This window comes from Lissotriton helveticus, chromosome 7, assembly GCF_964261635.1.
Source record: "Lissotriton helveticus chromosome 7, aLisHel1.1, whole genome shotgun sequence".
In the NCBI taxonomy this organism is placed as follows: Eukaryota; Metazoa; Chordata; class Amphibia; order Caudata; family Salamandridae; genus Lissotriton; species Lissotriton helveticus.
In genome coordinates, this window is record NC_136068.1 from 1,767,519,101 (window position 1) to 1,767,537,990 (window position 18,890).

At 48.0% G+C, this 18,890-nt stretch overlaps 1 long non-coding RNA gene across 4 annotated transcripts in view; it reads left to right on the forward strand.

Moving 5' to 3' along the window:
• Positions 1 to 18,890, forward strand: part of LOC144770747 (uncharacterized) — a 502,054-nt gene that overhangs the window by 190,226 nt on the left and 292,938 nt on the right. For 2 of the 4 annotated variants that reach the window (XR_013599000.1, XR_013598999.1), the window contains exon 1: positions 18,202 to 18,391. The exons of 1 other annotated variant lie outside the window; for it this stretch is intronic. This is a non-coding gene — a long non-coding RNA (uncharacterized LOC144770747). Of the gene's footprint in view, positions 1 to 18,201; positions 18,392 to 18,890 lie in introns of those variants that run through there. One more of the 4 variants, XR_013599002.1, reaches the window with a different exon arrangement.

Consider the following 18,890-nt stretch of genomic DNA (forward strand, 5'->3'; position numbering starts at 1 on the left):
CAGCACAGTAAGGACAGAGGTACAGAACTGAGGTGTGGAGGCACACCCCTGGGACAGAAAGGAGAGTCTTGGTACTGGGACAGCACAGTAAGGACAGAGGTACAGAACTGAGGTGTTGAGGCACACCCCTGGGACAGAAAGGAGAGTCTTGGTACTGGGACAACACAGTAAGGACAGAGGTACAGAACTGAGGTGTTGAGGCGCACCTCGGGGACAGAATGGAGCGTCTCAGTAGTGGGACAGCACAGTAAGGACAGAGGTACAGAACTGAGGTGTTGAGGCACACCTCTGGGACAGAAAGGATGTCTCGGTCCTGAGATAGCACAGTAAGAAGGACAGAGGTACAGAGTGCAGGTGCTACGCCACACCTCTGGTAAAGAATGGACGTTTGTGAACCCCCTTAAAAAATGGTCTGGATGCAATTAGGAGGGGGCGCTTGCAGTACTGTAGATACCTGCTGATTGCTTTAAATGCACGCCCCGCCTCCCGGAGTGAAACGTGTTCCAAGTGATGTAAGGAGGAAAGCCCCGCATTCCCACGCGCGCGCCTCTGGGCGCGAGCTTCAAGGTCGCTGCTCATCCTGGCGCATCAGCATTTTCTGTGATGCTGCGGTGAGCACAGGCGCTGCTCCTGGAGGGGGCGCAGGTTCCCACAGAGAGGCAATGTGTGTATCCCATCATGCACTGCTCCCTCGGGAGCCACCCTGCCCTACATTCCAGGGAGCGGCTCCCCTGGCCTTGGACAAACTCCGCCTGCCCTTATCCAAGCCCTGCCCAGGACTCTGAGGTGGGCGCTCCCTCTGACCCCTGGATTCCCAGGCACTCCTAATCCTATTGGCTTTCTTTCGGGTCCTATAAGAGGCACTGTCCCAGGCCTCTGAGGTAACCCATCGGGCACTAAATGCCCCTTCCCAGCACCCGTAAGTGCTACCTCTGACCCTATGAGCACTCCTGAGCAGTGCCTAGAGCTCTAATGTAGGTACTCCTCTGGCCCTGAGCAGTGCCTAGAGCTCGGAGGTAGGTACTCCCTCTGGCCCTGAGCAGTGTCTAGAGCTCTGAGGTAGGTACTCCCTCTGACACTGAGCAGTGCCTAGAGCTCTGAGGTAGGTATTCCCTCTGGCCCTGAGCAGTGCCTAGATCTCTGAGGTAGGTACTCCCTCTGGCCCTGAGCAGTGACTAGAGCTCTGAGGTAGGTACTCCCTCTGACACTGAGCAGTGCCTAGAGCTCTGAGGTAGGTATTCCCTCTGGCCCTGAGCAGTGCCTAGATCTCTGAGGTAGGTACTCCCTCTGGCCCTGAGCAGTGCCTAGAGCTCTGAGGTAGGTACTCCTCTGGCCCTGAGCAGTGTCTAGAGCTCTGAGGTAGGTACTCCCTCTGACACTGAGCAGTGCCTAGAGCTCTGAGGTAGGTATTCCCTCTGGCCCTGAGCAGTGCCTAGATCTCTGAGGTAGGTACTCCCTCTGGCCCTGAGCAGTGCCTAGAGCTCTGAGGTAGGTACTCCCTCTGGCCCTGAGCAGTGTCTAGAGCTCTGAGGTAGGTACTCCCTCTGACACTGAGCAGTGCCTAGAGCTCTGAGGTAGGTACTCCCTCTGGCCCTGAGCAGTGCCTAGAGCTCTGAGGTAGGTACTCCCTCTGACACTGAGCAGTGCCTAGAGCTCTGAGGTAGGTACTCCCTCTGGCCCTGAGCAGTGCCTAGATCTCTGAGGTAGGTACTCCCTCTGGCCCTGAGCAGTGCCTAGAGCTCTGAGGTAGGTACTCCCTCTGGCCCTGAGCAGTGTCTAGAGCTCTGAGGTAGGTACTCCCTCTGGCCCTGAGCAGTGCCTAGAGCTCTGAGGTAGGTACTCCCTCTGGCCCTGAGCAGTGCCTAGAGCTCTGAGGTAGGTACTCCCTCTGGCCCTGAGCAGTGCCTAGAGCTCTGAGGTAGGTACTCCTCTGGCCCTGAGCAGTGTCTAGAGCTCTGAGGTAGGTACTCCCTCTGACACTGAGCAGTCTCTAGAGTTCTGAGGTAGGTACTCCCTCTGGCCCTGAGCAGTGCCTAGAGCTCTGAGGGAGGTACTCCCTCTGGCCCTGAGCAGTGCCTAGAGCTCTGAGGTAGGTACTCCCTCTGGCCCTGAGCAGTGCCTAGAGCTCTGAGGTAGGTACCCCTCTGGCCCTGAGCAGTGCCTAGAGTTCTGAGGTAGGTACTCCCTCTGGCCCTGAGCAGTCTCTAGAGTTCTGAGGTAGGTACTCCCTCTGGCCCTGAGCAGTGCCTAGAGCTCTGAGGTAGGTACTCCTCTGGCCTTGAGCAGCGCCTAGAGCTCTGAGGTAGGTACTCCCTCTGGCCCTGAGCAGTGCCTAGAGCTCTGAGGTAGGTACTCCTCTGGCCCTGAGCAGTGCCTAGAGTTCTGAGGTAGGTACTCCCTCTGGCCCTGAGCAGTCTCTAGAGCTCTGAGGTAGGTACTCCCTCTGGCCCTGAGCAGTGCCTAGAGCTCTGAGGTAGGTACTCCTCTGGCCTTGAGCAGCGCCTAGAGCTCTGAGGTAGGTACTCCCTCTGGCCCTGAGCAGTGCCTAGAGTTCTGAGGTAGGTACTCCCTCTGGCCCTGAGCAGTCTCTAGAGCTCTGAGGTAGGTACTCCCTCTGGCCCTGAGCAGTGCCTAGAGCTCTGAGGTAGGTACTCCTCTGGCCTTGAGCAGCGCCTAGAGCTCTGAGGTAGGTACTCCCTCTGGCCCTGAGCAGTGCCTAGAGTTCTGAGGTAGGTACTCCCTCTGGCCCTGAGCAGTGACTAGATCTCTGAGGTAGGTACTCCCTCTGGCCCTGAGCAGTGCCTAGAGCTCTGAGGTAGGTACTCCCTCTGGCCCTGAGCAGTGCCTAGAGCTCTGAGGTAGGTACTCCCTCTGGCCCTGAGCAGTGTCTAGAGCTCTGAGGTAGGTACTCCCTCTGGCCCTGAGCAGTGCCTAGAGCTCTGAGGTAGGTACTGCCTCTGGCCCTGAGCAGTGCCTAGAGCTCTGAGGTAGGTACCCCTCTGGCCCTGAGCAGTGCCTAGAGTTCTGAGGTAGGTACTCCCTCTGGCCCTGAGCAGTCTCTAGAGTTCTGAGGTAGGTACTCCCTCTGGCCCTGAGCAGTGCCTAGAGCTCTGAGGTAGGTACTCCTCTGGCCTTGAGCAGCGCCTAGAGCTCTGAGGTAGGTACTCCCTCTGGCCCTGAGCAGTGCCTAGAGTTCTGAGGTAGGTACTCCCTCTGGCCCTGAGCAGTCTCTAGAGCTCTGAGGTAGGTACTCCCTCTGGCCCTGAGCAGTGCCTAGAGCTCTGAGATAGGAACTCCTCTGGCCTTGAGCAGCGCCTAGAGCTCTGAGGTAGGTACTCCCTCTGGCCCTGAGCAGTGCCTAGAGTTCTGAGGTAGGTACTCCCTCTGGCCCTGAGCAGTGACTAGATCTCTGAGGTAGGTACTCCCTCTGGCCCTGAGCAGTGCCTAGAGCTCTGAGGTAGGTACTCCCTCTGGCCCTGAGCAGTGCCTAGAGCTCTGAGGTAGGTACTCCCTCTGGCCCTGAGCAGTGCCTAGAGCTCTGAGGTAGGTACTCCCTCTGGCCCTGAGCAGTGCCGAGAGCTCTGAGGTAGGTACTCCCTCTGGCCGTGCCCCCTGACTCTGGTACAGAGGCCACTGCCCAGACTCTTCTAGAGGTACTTCCTCTGACGTCATAGATAATATTCAAAGCTCTACAGAGGTACTGCCAGAGTCTTACAGATGTACTGCCCCTGGCCTTATAGAGGTACGGTCCTCAATGGTATAGAGGTGCTGACCCTGGCTGTCTAGATTTACTGTCCTTGGCTTTTTAGAAATACTGCCCCTTGCCTTATATAGGACTGCTGCTGACCTTATAGGTACTGTCCCATTCTTTCAGGAGTTCTGCCTCTGACCTGACCGAGAAGTGTCACGGGTATCTAAGCAGGGGGGCCTCTGGCCCTATTAGTACTCCCGTGGGCCTTACGGTGGTACTGCCTTGGGATCCATAGGTATTGTTTCAGGTCTTGTGGGATCTAATGTCCCTGGTGCAGTCTCCACGTGACAACCTGCTCCTCATTTTAACTGTTCTGGTTGGCCTGACATTTTTTGTTTTAGTAGTGCCAGCGACTCCTGTGTCTTGACTGGTTAGGTGGGTGATTATGGCGCGTGGACTACTGACCGGGTGTTCTTAGGATTTTTGGGGACAACCCAAAGTGTTATTTCTTTTAGCATGGAGGGGTGACTACCATCACCACCCCCAGGCTGTGGCACCAGTGGTTGATGGCTGCTGATTCTAGTAGTGCGGTGCAGCCATTTTTACCTGAACTTCAATGTGGGAGTTTTATTTATTTATTTATTTATTAAGAGTTTTGTATAGCGCGAACAAGACCCTTGGGTATCAGAGCGCTTCACATTACATGAGGTACTTATAGTCTGTATTGTTGTAGTAACTTTCACAACATTATGAGGTAGGTACATATATGGCATATAGAGTGAAAATATCAGTACAAATTTCTACAAAGAATATCAACATATATTATGAACCAAGGTTTAGTACAAAGCAAAATATAATGTGTGACCGAATCAATCGATCCTAATAGTTTATTTTCTGAGTCTGATTCAGTTCCAGTCATTGAACATGAATTCTGACTTCCCGTGTCTTGTCTATGGAAGGAATTTACTCATTAGGAAGATCTTAGTTTCCCTCCTAAAGGATATTGTGTTTTCAACCTTTCTAATGTTTGAAGGAAGTGAATTCCAGATTCTAGGGGCTGCTCCTGAGAAAGCTCTGTCGTAAGTTTTCTTCTTCCGGAAGATGGCTGGTCTCAACATCAGCTCTTTTGTGCTCCTGGCTGGTCTGTTTCCTCCAGATAGTTTAATTTTCTGAGCAAGGTAGCTGGGTGTATTGTGGTGGAGCGCCTTGTGTGTTATGCATGCCATTTTTAGCTGGATTCTGGCTTCGTACGGTAGCCAATTTAATGCCTTCAAGTGTGGCGAAATATGGTCAAATTTACTTGATCCAGTGATCAGTCTTGCAGCTGCATTGAGACATGCCTTCAGAGGTGCTGTTGAAATTTTTGGTAGCCCTGCTAGCGTCGTACATCCATATTCAATCCTCGCGATAACTAGAGACTGAACTGCCAGTTTGAGGTCTGCTTTGGATATGAATGGTTTCACTTTTCTGATGTAGTTCAGATGGTAGCGGGCGCTTTTTGCCATTGAGTTGATATGGGTTTTCATATTTAGTTTCTCATCTAGTGTGATTCCTAGTGATTTCGCTGAGCCCACTAGGGTAGGGGTGCAATTTAATGCTGTGATCATATTGGTCCATTCCTTCACTTCTGTGGAGTTGCCATCTAAGCTGTATATCCGAGCAGCGGGTCAGAGCCGAACTCCCTCACTCCCCTGGAGTACGCGTCGCATGTACGTGGGAGCTATGAATGCATGTGAGGTGGGATATCAAGGCTGTAGCACCCCGTACATGTATGAAGCACCTAAGGTTGCCATGGAGTCTGAGCATGTTCCCTCTCTCATCGCTTCCTGATGCTTTGCATTCAGCGCCTTGACGCCCTTGGGCTACGCTCGCGCTCTACAAATTCAATATTCATTCTTTCATGGAGATGAAGCTACCTGAAAGAGAAATTTATTCTGCAGGGCGTGGGTTCCCCTAGAAATGTGGGGTAATCTTTGAATATGTTTGGACAACTTGAAATGTCACCTGCCTCCAAGACTGGTCAAGAGTGAAGCCACTGAGTTGACCATGTGTTCACCTTTTGACTGTCTGGAGCTTTGTGTACCAGGCAAAAAACAGGACTGGGCAAGAGACAGAGCCAATGTCAGTCTTCCTTGAAGGATTCAGAACCTCAGAGAAGGTCTGAGCTGCTGAGCTTTGCTGAGGTGAGGTAGAGGGCCTTGTTTGTCTTTGAACCTGCCTTGCATGGTTTAATGCTTCTGGGAGGTGCTTGGCACTGCTTAGAGAATCCAGCAGCACAGATGCAGTGCAGTGGCCTGCCCTGCCTAGTAATGAACACCCTAGCAGCCCATTCTTTGAGGAGCTTCAGGCTCGAGGTCTGCAGAGAGGCCCCTGCATGGTGGCCCATCACCACCATGAACCACTGCAGTCCGCATCATAGGGCGCTGTGCGGCTACATGAGAGGCACCCTGTGAGGTGGCCCTCCCCTGCCGTGAGCCTAGCACTGAACAAGTGCAAGGCCTGCATGGGACCCTGAAGAGGTACCAGTGCTTAATTTGAGACTGGGATTTCCAGTGCTCGGCACTGGCACTTAATCTTCAACACCGGCACTTATAACGCAAACTCGACCCAAAGGTATGGAGTGATTTTCATGAGCACCAGTTAAGAACTCATTCATTTTTGGTAGGCACAGGAAGATTATGCAATTTGCCTAGAATCACAGGATTGTAAGACTGTACCGAGACTCAAACCTGGTTCCCCAGCTCCAAAGTCGACAGCTCTGGCTGTTACACCACAACCTCTTCCCACTTGTAGGGTTTCATGGTTAGTAGTTGGCTCTGTTATAGGCGGCGCTAATAGGAGCAATGGGCTGGTGGAAGCTGCCTCCTGACGAGAGTCCCGGCACTTATATTTCCATAAATTAACCACTGAGAGGTACGCTTTGGGGTTGTCTGTCACTCTTGTGAGCTCTCCTTCCCCACCACAGAAGGAAGGTCATAAATGACTGTGCAAGTGGCTGCCCATTTGGGGGTCTTTCACATGCATAAATACGCTGCTAAGCCGCACTGTGTTGTGGTGGCTATATGGCACCGACCACTTTGGAAGTTAATCTGTCAAAGGCCCTATGATCACTGTCACTGGCAGGGCCTGTTAGATAATGTAAGCTCTCCAGTATGTACATTGCCACACTGCTATGGACTGTCTGCCAAGTGTATTGTATTATGGCTCTGGGACACACACAACTGAAGGTCTCAAAAGTGTGTATTGGTATGGGTGCGAGTTAAATAATATGTGATGTTGTGTGCATTTTGTTATGTCTGTGTGTATTTATCTGCCTGTAGAGTGTGTGTTTCTCAAGGGCTTGTCTGTACATTGTAGGTTCTCTCACTATCTTTAGCTTTTATGTTCTGCCATCAGGTTTGAAAGCAGGTCTACAGTCATTGACCACTTATGATTTACTTGTGGTTTGGTGATTGTGCTCCAATATTTGGATATTAATAAAGGTGATGGGTCAAAGAAATGTATTCCTTGAAACCACCTCTCACTGTGATATTTTACTGACAGAAAGGTGCAGTTTCTTGCTTGTGTTCAACCCTGCCCCTACTGCAAGGCCTGGTTGGAGCTGGGTTGCCATGCTGGGTTATTGGGGCACTTCCAGGTGGGCTTACACCGTTGAAAGTTCTAAAGTTCAGGGTCCAAACTGGTCTCATGTCATGGATATTGGGAGAACATGATGGCCGTGGGAGCTGCAGAGTCAAGTTAAGAGAATTTAGGGATTAGAACTAGGTCCTTTGTGGAATCAAGTCTCATTTCAATTGTGTATCTTACTTCACCACCTGCAACCCCTTGTTGCTCCTACTTGACAGCTACTCCTTGTAGACATGTTTTGGATTGGATCTGCCAATCTAAAGAGTGCTATAGAAGTCTATTAGCTATGCCCATAGTCCTTCCTATGTCAGTCCAATGCACTACCAATGCCAGGTCTCACTAAGCCAATCCAGTCAATCCTGGCGAAGCCAACTACCCGTGTGAGTGCATCGAGTATCTAATGCCAGGCATCACTAAGCAAAGCCACAGAACGCAGAAGAAGCCTACTCTCAAAGCCCGGTGCCCCTCCTATGCAGGTTCAATAAGTGTTGGAGATGTCTACTACATGCACCATTTCTCAGTATGTGACTCAATGATTTTTCTCCTGCAGTGGGTCATTGTATGTTATGCTGTGCTGCATTTTGCTTGGCACAATGATGTGTGTGCACTACATGTTGTTTGATGCCCCATACTCAATATGCAATATCTACACCCACGCTCTGCCAACATTTACTCTGGCAGTAAACCAGTTCTCTCATTAAACAACAGTGGTAGTTACAAGCTGTTACAATAAACAACAGTTGGTATTCTCCACTCCCATAAATATGGCTGACAATAGTCTGGGTCTGATGATAACTTACCAGGTCCCCTCCAGCTCCAGACATAATCTAGGTTGGCTGGTTATATAATCTGAAAGAAGAGAAAAGATAGAGGAAATGCCCGGCGCTGATACTCAGTTTCATGTTTTCCTCTTAGGGAATCATCCATATGGTAGGTTATGTACTGGAAAAGATACTCACAACACCATCAAATGTCCATCATTATTTCTTTTATTTCATGATCTTCTTGAAAAACACTGGCAAAACTTTTCTTTCTTGCTGTGATGATTACATCAAAGACATTTAGCCATCTTCATCAACACATTACACATTATAATGTACACAGCCAAGCCAATACGTGTTTTGCGAACACTAGCTTCTTCAGAGGTTGTATGAACAATTAATTTCCTTGTAGATCCTCCCTTAATGGTCAGTGAAAACAAGTTTTCAATTCCAATATCACTAATAGATCATTCACCACCTCATGATACAAGTCCTTCTTCTGTTGTTCCCTCAATAAATGATGCAATCGGGCTATAGCCCCCTCACAATATGGAAAGGTGGGCTGGTTAGATCACATCCTTATTCCCTTTGCATTCTCTAATGAACATACCCCTTACCATGTCCAACTACAGATTGCCCATGATGTTCCAACATCCCGAATGCTCTAAATAACCTCTCTAGTTCATCAAGAACGAAGGAGGGTATAGACCAGTTACTCCTGCCATCAGGAACTCGCTACCCACCCAGATGTGGAAAGCTCACTTAATCTTGCTTTTGAGGAAAGAATTGAATATTCTCTTACGAAAAATACATCTCATCCACATGTAATCCTCAGGTAATTTTGATGGCCCTGCCTGCATTAGCTTCCCCTGAATGGCTCGCGATTGCTTTGTAGCAAGGTCAACTCTAATACTACTGAACCTCGACTAACCTATTCTACTTCATTGAATCAACGAAGCATTGCTTTGTATCTAGGACAATTCTAACCCAACTCAGCCTCCACTCACGTAAACAGCACCATTGGCTAAACAATCTCCATTGCTTTGTAGATAGGTCATCTCTGACTGCACTTTACCTCCACAGCTTAACCTCCATTAGCCTACATAACATTATTGACTGAATAAAGATACCATTGTTTGGTAGATAGGTCAACTCTAACTCCAGCTAACCTACACAGCACCATTAACTCAACGAAGCTTCAATTGCTTTCTAGCCAGATCAACTGTAACCCCACTTAACCTGCACAGCATCATTTCTGTATTTTTGTGTTTTATGAAACACATACATGACCATCAAGGTATCCGAGCACTGAACATAGAGAGATCTGAAGAGGGCTATGTTATGGTCAGGATCCTAGTCATTTAAGATGCGCTGTATATACATAGGATTCCAAGAGTACGGTCTCTAACAATTATGTACACAAATTAAATAGAGTGGATGATAGTTACAAGTGAGTTATCATGTATAAAGTTCGTAGGGTAAGGTATAAACCAATGGGTAACAATAACGAAGAGGGTAAATGTCCGTTTCAGAGTAGTTCTCTTAGGCCACATGTTTTTCAACAAGTAAAGCTTCAACATCCTTCTTGAACAGTCTGAATGAGGTAATTGTTCTCTTTGAGGATTGAATGGAGTTTCATGCTATAGAGCATATCTGGTGAAAGTGCGGCACGGAGTTTTCCTATTTTTGAATCTGGCTGGTTCTAGAATGAGGGATTTAGCACGTCTAGATTCTCTTCCGCATCCTGAAAGATTGATTCTGTTCACTAAGTATTTTGGACCAAAATTGTGTAGAGCTTTGTGTGTTATGCATGCAATTTTTAGTTGAATCCTAGCTTCGACTGGGAGCCAGTTGAGGGCTCTGAGTGATGGAGAAATGGGATCATAATAACATGTACCTGTTAACAGCCTTACTGCTGCATTTAGTGTTGTATTCATTGGTGCAAAGCTGGCTTTCGGCAGACCTATGAGTGTAGCATTCCTATAGTCTAGTCTAGACAGCACTAGAGACTGAACCACCATTTCAAGCAGTACGAAGGGTTTTAGTTTTCTTAAAATGTTTAGATGAAGGATGGCATTCCTGGATGCAGTTTGTATGTGAGCTTGCATGTTTAGCTTGCAAAGCTAAACATGCAAGTGACTAGTGATTTTATGCCTAGTGATTTTATGGAGTCGCAGATGGTTGGGGTGCAGTTTTAACGAGTTGAGGTATTGAGATCATAATTGAGGTAGTTGGGTTCCGAGATGTGGAGATACGTGAATGAATTCTGTTTATTGCGGATTATGTTTTTTAGATGGTTTCATGCCAGTCAGACTTGTGTTTTCTTCAGGATGTTTTCTAGTCTCTGGTTATCCTGTTGAGAGGATAGTTTGATATATAGTGGAGTTGTTAGATTTGAAATATTATTTCCATAATACTCAGAATCGATATGCCCTTTTGTTATGCTTAAACTCTATTCCGTGTTAAGTTAGCATTCATGGTGCCATCTTTATTGGCGTCATCTTGTCTGTAACTATGATCAAGTCTCTGTCTCACAATGCCTGCCTCAGCAGAAAGGCTGCCCCGCGCCCCCAGCTTGTACTTCTCAAGGTTGAAGCTTCGCTGCACTAATGAATGTACCATTTATTGCTGCATATCTTTGCTGTTAGAGAGACCCGTTCCCACACCTTAGAATGTTAGGCACTGGCCAAGTGACCTAGGGGTCGAGATAGCATGTTCCTAGCCCTGTGCCATCGTTCATAATTGTGTGTCTTTGTTCATCTTGGCCTGAGCTGGAAAATTCAAGTTTGGGCGGGACTTGGGTCGTGTTGGAAAGCATATTCTGTATTACCAAGTGTTCTGGAGTCAGTCCCTCATCACCCATCACAGGAGGCTAGTCAGATTGGACTCCGCTGCAGCACAATATTAATACATTAACTTTGGTTTGTATTCTCTACTGTCTGATCAAATCTTCATTGTTTTAAAGGCAGAGGGGTGGTTGTGAGTGACCCATTTTGTGTCACTTCCTTTATTTGGCGCCCGAACAGGAACTTGAAACCTGGACCCGATATTTTTGATTGGTTGGTTTCAGTGAGTGGTTCAATGTAAATATTCAAGAGCGTTGGTGAGATTATAGATCTTTGTAAAACGCCCTTGTCAACGTCTGTTACATTACATAGGGTGTTGTTGATTTTGACTCCTTGTTGTCTGTTCTGCAAGAAGGAGGTGAACCAGTTCAGGACAGCTCCTGATAGGCCCTTTCGAATTTCAAGAGTTTCTCTTAGTGGTTTGTGGTTGACATTGTCGAACGCCGAAGATAAATCCAGAAGTACCAGGAGACAGGATTTATTCTGTTCTAGTAAAAGGAGTATGCCATCTAGAATGTTCAGCATGGCAATCTCAGTGTTGTGTCCCGGCCTAAACCCAGATTGGTGATTGTCTAGTAGGTCAAAATTCTTACTTTGTTCACATAGCTGATTGTGGGTGCATTTTTCTATCAATTTTGCCAGGAGAGGCAGACTGGATACCAGTTAGGTGTTTTTCTAGTCTTTCGGATCAGATTCCTTTATTTTTAGCAGGGGGATACTTTGCCCATCTTCAAGCAATATGGGAGGGATCCTGATTGGAGTGATGTATTCACAATTTTAGTCCATAAGAGAGTACCATATTGATGGGTCTTTTTCAGTATGTGTGAGGAAATGGGTTATATGAGGAAAGGTACCCCCGAGAATACTTTTTAGGCCAAGGAGCTAGGGGAAAAAAAGAAAGCACTAGAATACACTCCTGTAGGACCTGCATTGCTTCCTTATAGGCTAATTAGAGCTCTATGGGCGGTCCATCATAGGAATTATTAGGTTATGAACATGAACACAATGATTTGTATATTTGTATTATATATATATATATATATATATATATATATATATATATATATATATTATATATTTTATATATTTTATATATTTTTTCACTAGTTCATATTGATACAAAAAAGAAGAAATAATCTGATTATACAAGATTAAAAACATGTTTGTGAGACCACAGGTTATTCATACATGCAAATATGCTGTTATTCTTCATTGTAATACATCAAATATTTTGCCTATAATGCTAAGACAGATTTAGAAACTATACAAATGCAATAGGACAATTAACAGTGATAACATTTGCTGTGCCTCCTATATAATCAACCACACACAGCCATTCTAACCTCATACGCAGCAGCACACTCACATCTCACACATAAACTACCCAACCACGCAGACATACACCGCTGAAAATAACGGAGAGAAAGCTTCAAACAATATCCGCAATGGTGATGTCGGTTGGGGGTTCAAAGCAACCAGGTCAATGCACGTTTCAGTGGGAATGACAATTACCAACCACCTTTGTTAGGAACACCCATTTGTCTAATTTTAAGTGAGTGGTAGGGAGTTTCGTCAAAAGCCCCTTGCTTATTACTTTCGGTCGCCACCAGAGGGATCTGGCCTGAACGCCCAGGAGAGGGCTGAATTCAATATATATACCCAAAAGTAGGTGGTTCAGTTTGTGGCTTTCTTATTTCAGTTAATCCAAAAAGTGGCGGAAATATCTAGAAGTACAAAACTGATGAGGAGCAGTGATATGCTCACATCTAACAATTCCGGGGTGTCATGTGCTGTGGCTGCACCCTCATATGCTAAAAATGGGCTGGTATATGTGCCATACCTTCGCTCATGGCTCTCTTCGGTCGTGTCTCATGTCGGGCACGTCTAACTTGGAGGGAATGGGATCATCAAAATGTTTAGTAGGTTTCATTGCTTGCATAGTTTTCTGGATTTCTCTCTCAGACATAGGTCTGACACTGTTCCAGATGGCTCTGTTTTTCCTTGGGACATTTGAGGGGTGTAAGTTGACATATATGTTGTGTGTTGTGAGGGTGGGGGTTGGTGGATTCTATAGGTTGAGTACTTGCTAAGTTAGGAATAGAGTTGCCTATTGTTGCCATTTTGTCTTTGCAGAAAGTTGAGAAAGCGATACAAATGTCCATCAAGTTGTTAAACATTGTGGGTTCTGCAAGTTTTCCTGAGTTTTGCTCTATAGTGTCAAAGAGTTTTCTATGTTGGTTCTTTACTGTATCAGGTTGAAACCTAATTGCTGTTGTTTTGGCTTTCAGGGTCGCCTTTTTGTAAGAGATTGTGTTCATTCTCAGTTGTTTGAGGTGGGTAATTTTTTGGGCCGTTCCTCCGTAGATGTTCCCGTCTTACTTGTCTTCTTTCACTGTTAATGTCGTGATTGAACCAAGGTAATGATGGGTTTTCCTTTAGCCTTTTTAGTTTTAGTCGGTCATACTGGTGTTGTAGAATTGCGTTAGATCATGAACCAATATTTGGTCAGACCGGGGTGCCTAGGCAGGAACAGTTCTGCTCTGTTTATGTTGCTGAAATCCTTCACCCATGGTTTTTCCCTTCTCTTTTGCCCTTTAAATTTGGTTTCTTGTGTGGATATTTGGAAGATAATTTGATGGCGGTCTGACCAGTCTACTGGGGTGATGTCTATCATATTTACTCAACCTGGTTTAGCAATGATGAGGTTGAGGGTGGCACATTTGCTGTGTGTTGCTCCCTTGCAAGTTTCAGTCATGTTGAGGCCCTGGAGCAGGCTACAGAGTGCAGCCGCTGTGGGGTACTTGACATTATTTCTATGCAAGTTGAAATCTCGTAATAATATAGTATTAGAAAGTGTGGATGCATTGATTGACTCAATGAAGTTTCCATTACTTTGTAGGTAGGTCAACACTAATGCCCCTTAACTTCCACTAGCTAGGTCATAAGTCAACTCTCTCCATACTTAACCTGCACTAACTTACATAGCATCGACTCCATGAAGCCTCCAGTGATAACGGGAGCTCTACCTGAGCCTGCCATGGGCCGGAAGGGTCTCGTTCTGCGCAGGCTGGTTCATCTCCGTGAAAGCTTTCCTTTCCCTAATGTGTTGCAGATACCTACCACAACAACACCGCCCTGTTAAACCCAAAGAAGCATAGTATGGCATAGTATGGCGCTATAGAAATACTCTTCTATTCTATTCTATAGTAGCTCCCACCCTTTCAAAAATCTGTTGTCAGCTTGATAAAACCCTGTTGCACACAGACCTGCACATCCATAAAAAAGGAATCCCTACATTGTCAGTCTAGCTTCTGCCCCGGGAAGAGCACTTAAACAGAGCTTTATGTATGGTAGACAGTGCATTCAAAATGGTAAAATCCTCAGCAGCTGTGATGCCTCCTTGATCGTGTTGTGAGGCCCCATCAACATGTTTCACATTTTTGGCCGCTGTTCTGTACTCTTCTCCTGTCTGGCATTAGTGGAGATGTTCTCCTCTTGATCCACCACTCCCAAACACCTCAACTCACCCAACTTGGAACTTCACCTTTTCTCCTTCCACATTCACTGTAGGGATGCACAGTGCCAACTTCTCTCCTCTAGCAGTTCATCTATATTTGGAGCCACATATTGCATGGGATGAGGCGTCATTCTGTAGCAATAATTGATGAATTAATCTGCAATGCAGCAAAGATCTGTGTGTAACCTTATTTATTTATTTATTTGATTTTATTTTAATTGTGCAATTTATATAGCGCGCAATTATCCTGGGGTGTCTCGGCGCTGTGGAGTGAATAGAAGAGCAGTTACGATGGGTGACTACTGGTTGAAGAGCCAGATTTTTACTAGCTTCCTAAAGGACAGGAGGGTGGGACTGGTTTTGATGACAAGGAGGAGGGATTTCCATAGTCAGGCTTTAGCAACTGTGAGTCGTCTATCTCCTCATAATGTTTTCTTTGTGCGGGGAATGGTAAGAAGATGGGCTGAGGAAGAGCGCAGGGCTCTGTTAGGGGTGTAGGGACAGAGTACTTTTTTTAGGAATTCAGGTCTAGAGTTGTTGATCGCTTTGTATGCAATGCAAAGTGCTTTAAATTTGGTACGACTTCTGATCGGTAACCAGTGAAGTTGACGTATGACTGGAGAGATTGATTTGAATTTGGGGGTGCTGGACAAAATTCTGGTGGCTGAGTTCTGAACTTGCTGCATTTTGTTGAGAACTTTCTCCTGTGCATTTAGGAGGAGTCTGTTGCAATAGTCGACTTTCGACATAATCAGTGTGCACATGATGGGGGGGAGGAATGGTAGAAGTTTCCTTATCATTTTAAGGGTGTAGAAGGATGAGGAAACGACCGCGTTCGCATGGTGGATGAACGAAAGTTTGTCATTAAACATTACCCCCAGAATCCTGACCTTTGTGACAGGTACTGGAGGAGATTCCAAATCAGTTGACCACCAGGTGGGGGACCAACTAGGGGATAGACTGCCAAAAGTCATTACTTCCGTTTTCTCGGAATTCAACTTTAGGCCGTTGAGTGCCGTCCAGGAGCTTATGGCTAGTATTCCCTCCTGGAAACTGTCTGCAACAGCTAGTCCATCGTTGTGTACGGCCAGCACCAGTTGGGTGTCATCGGCGTACGAGTTTAGTCTCATCCTGTGTACTTTAATGACCCTGGCCAAGTCCAACACCTTCAGGTCATGAATCCGTAGCATGGCTAGCCCCGCCTGTAAAGTACACATGCTTGACAAACTCTGCAACAGAAAGTAAATTGCACATCAATACCAGGATGACTCCCAGCTATAACCTGAAATCTATGCCTCCCAAAAGAATAAACTAGCCACCAACAAGGGTTGGATGCCATTCTATATATGTAAACACAACCACTGAACTGGAATCCCTTACTTATCTTTCCACAACATATAAACTATTGCGTCCACCACTCAGAACCATTTATCAAAGGACTGCCCATGACATTAGCTGAACAAACCAAATCCATAAGGCTGAACCTCTAGCGTTACTCAGATCAATGTCTTTACTAAGACAGGCCGGTATCAACGTACTATTAAAAAATATAAAGTATTCCCTTCTCCACCTACACTGCAGCTACATTAAATCCAGTGTGGGCTGTAAATTCCACACAAAATCATCTCTACTGCCCTTCTCAAAGCCAATGTCACCTCTGGTACAATATATTTCCACAACACTGCACCCACCTGGAGTCGCTAGTGGAAGGTTCTGGATGCCTGGATCTGTTACGTGGCTGCCTATATGTTTGCTTGTGCTGTCTGTGCAAGCTTCCATCTGTCCACCAACCCTTTCATGTGTTCACAATGGTTTGGGTCTAAATACATTGGAATTAATCTGTCCACAGTAGTCTGCACCTGTCCACATAGGCCTGTATCTAATGCAGTGCAGTCTGCTATGGCCTGTATCTGTCTAAAATGGCAAGTACTCAATGCAGTACAGTCACACTGGCTTGCATCTAATCACACAGGCCTATGCCCGCTGAAAGGCAGCCCACACTGGCCTATAACAATACTGGCCAGTTCGTGATGCAAGTTCACCCACAGTGGACTGTTTCTATCCACACATGCTTCTGGTTGTTCACACAGAAATACCTCATTCATCTTCAATGAAGAGGGTTGTAAACCTGTCTTTTTCCTGCTTTAGTTCTACTACATCCGTTTATACAGGCTTGTATCTGTCAACACAGGCCTGCCTGGGGGTGAGCCACTAGATGTGGTTTCTCTATTGGTCAGCTCTGCAGCGGTGGCTGGCAAAACAAAACTATGAGGGGGCGCCACGTCCCCAACTAACTTCAATTATGTTCAGCTCAGTGCCGCACTCCCGGCGATGGTGGTGTGATGTTAACGAGCAGGAAAGGTAAGGACTTCCCTTCCTGCTCAGTGGAACGCGACTCCTGACCAATCCTGTAGCTGCTTCCAGCCTGAGAGCAGCTCCAGGATTTGCAGGAGCACACTAACCCAGCGCTCATTTTGAGGCTGGGGTTCTGGGCCAGCAATTCCCCGGCTGTTTCACAGTCATGGGATTGCTGGGTGTACAATGTGCACGTCGGGCTGGCCGTAGGTTGGCAGCCGGCCAACCCAACATGCAAACTATAAGGGGCAGCAGTAATCCTGCAGTAGGGATTCAGACCTCCTGCCTCTACACAGCGCGACCTGGTGGCACAATAAAATGACATTATTATGAATCCATTTGATTTATTACTGTTTGCCTGTTGTGCTTGCAGTAGGCGGGGCGATGCTCCTCCGCCATTTTGGAGGAGCTGTCCCTGCAGCTCTGTCGACCTCAGGGGGGACCGATCTAAAGAGAGCCCATGGCCATGCGGTTCTAGACACTTGCAAAAATTGGGAAATACTCTACCCTCACATAAAAAGTAGCACTTCTCTCTAGAAGAACTATGCCCCCACACACGCCACTTTCCATCCAACCAGGAACTTAACACTGTTCTTCAACAAAGACGTCCTTGCTTATGTCCAACTTGCACTCCAAGTTTCATAACTCCCCCTACCCCCTGGCATCCTATGAAAACCCTTTCCTCTGGCAAGTAAATGCCATTGCCTTTAAACGTGCTAATTTTAGCACTTGTACACTCTTCAAACATGTTCCTTGGCCGCAAAGAGGGGTGCCTGTGTGTGACACATTCTGTGAAAGGGTACACACTTGTTTTGCCTCTCCCTTTGTGCAAAGTGCTCCCCGTGTAGGTTCAAACAGTTATTAGCCGCCGGGGGGGGGGGGGGGGGGGGGGGAGAACGCTCCGTGCTGAACAACCTCCTGCAATGAAAGCCGGATCATGTCTGCAGCCGTGAGCCCACGCTTGCTGGGGGTCTTTCTAGGCGCTCCCGATGTCCTCCCCGCCGCAGTGAGAGCAGCTGGCTCTGCTGAACCACCCAGCCCCTTTGCCCGCCCTGCGGCCAGCCTGTGATGGCATCCAGGAGCGGCGGCGCGTGCGCCCACCGCCTGGTCCCCGCGCGCCGGTATGAACAAGCCGTCGCGTGCGCCCACCGCCTGGTCCCCGCGCGCCGGTATGAACACGCCGTCGCGTGCGCCCACCGCCTGGTCCCCGCGCGCCGTTAGGGACACGCTGGCGCGTGCGCCCACCGCCTTGGCCCCGCGCGCCTCCTAGGGGTCGCGGCCGGCGCGCTGGCGCGTGCGCAGGTCCCCGCGTGCCGCCACTGGGGCCCTCCTCGCGCCGCGCCGCGCAGACTTCCTGGGCACGTCGTCCTGGCCGGCTGACGCCTCCCGAAGGAGGGAGGAAACGGTTAACGCGTGTTTGTTTGAGGATTGGACGCGGGCCCGGGCGCTGAGGTTTATGTGCGGCTCTCTCTCTCCCCTGTCTAGCTCAGGCGCGCTCTCGCTCTCCCGCCCTGCCTTCACCGGCTGCTCCATTTGCTCACCCCCGAAATAACACAAATGAATCATTAACCGAAGCAAGCGCTGAGCCTCGAAGGTAAAGAGATTTTTTTGGGTTGTTGGGGAGGGAGGGGGGTGCTCTTTTTGTGGTAGTGGGATTTTGTGGCATTTGCGGGAAGGTGGGTGGGGGGTGGGGGGGATGTGCTGAAGTACTCTTGGTATCTTCCTGTCACTCTCCTGGATCTGAATACTACCCACCCACTGTCCCCCTCCCCCCTCCAGTACCATCACCTACCTTGCCATTGGCACTGAGCCATCTTCTCAATGGAGGTGCCCTTTGAGGGAAGGGCTTGCTAGAGTCCTCGTCGAGGTGCAGGCTGCTGGGGGCTCTTTTTGAAGGTTTGATTGACTGCATAGCCCCACCACCCCTCAAAGCCATCGCTTCTCCCCAGGCCCTCCCTTTTCCTGGCACAGACATGCGGTGCTGCTGCTGCAGCTGGCACAAAGTTGCCGTCCATTGTTCCAACATAACTGCGCGGTCTCATGCTGACCCGCCCCTCCCTGCTCACTCTTCCGCTCCCACTTGGTCTGTCTCT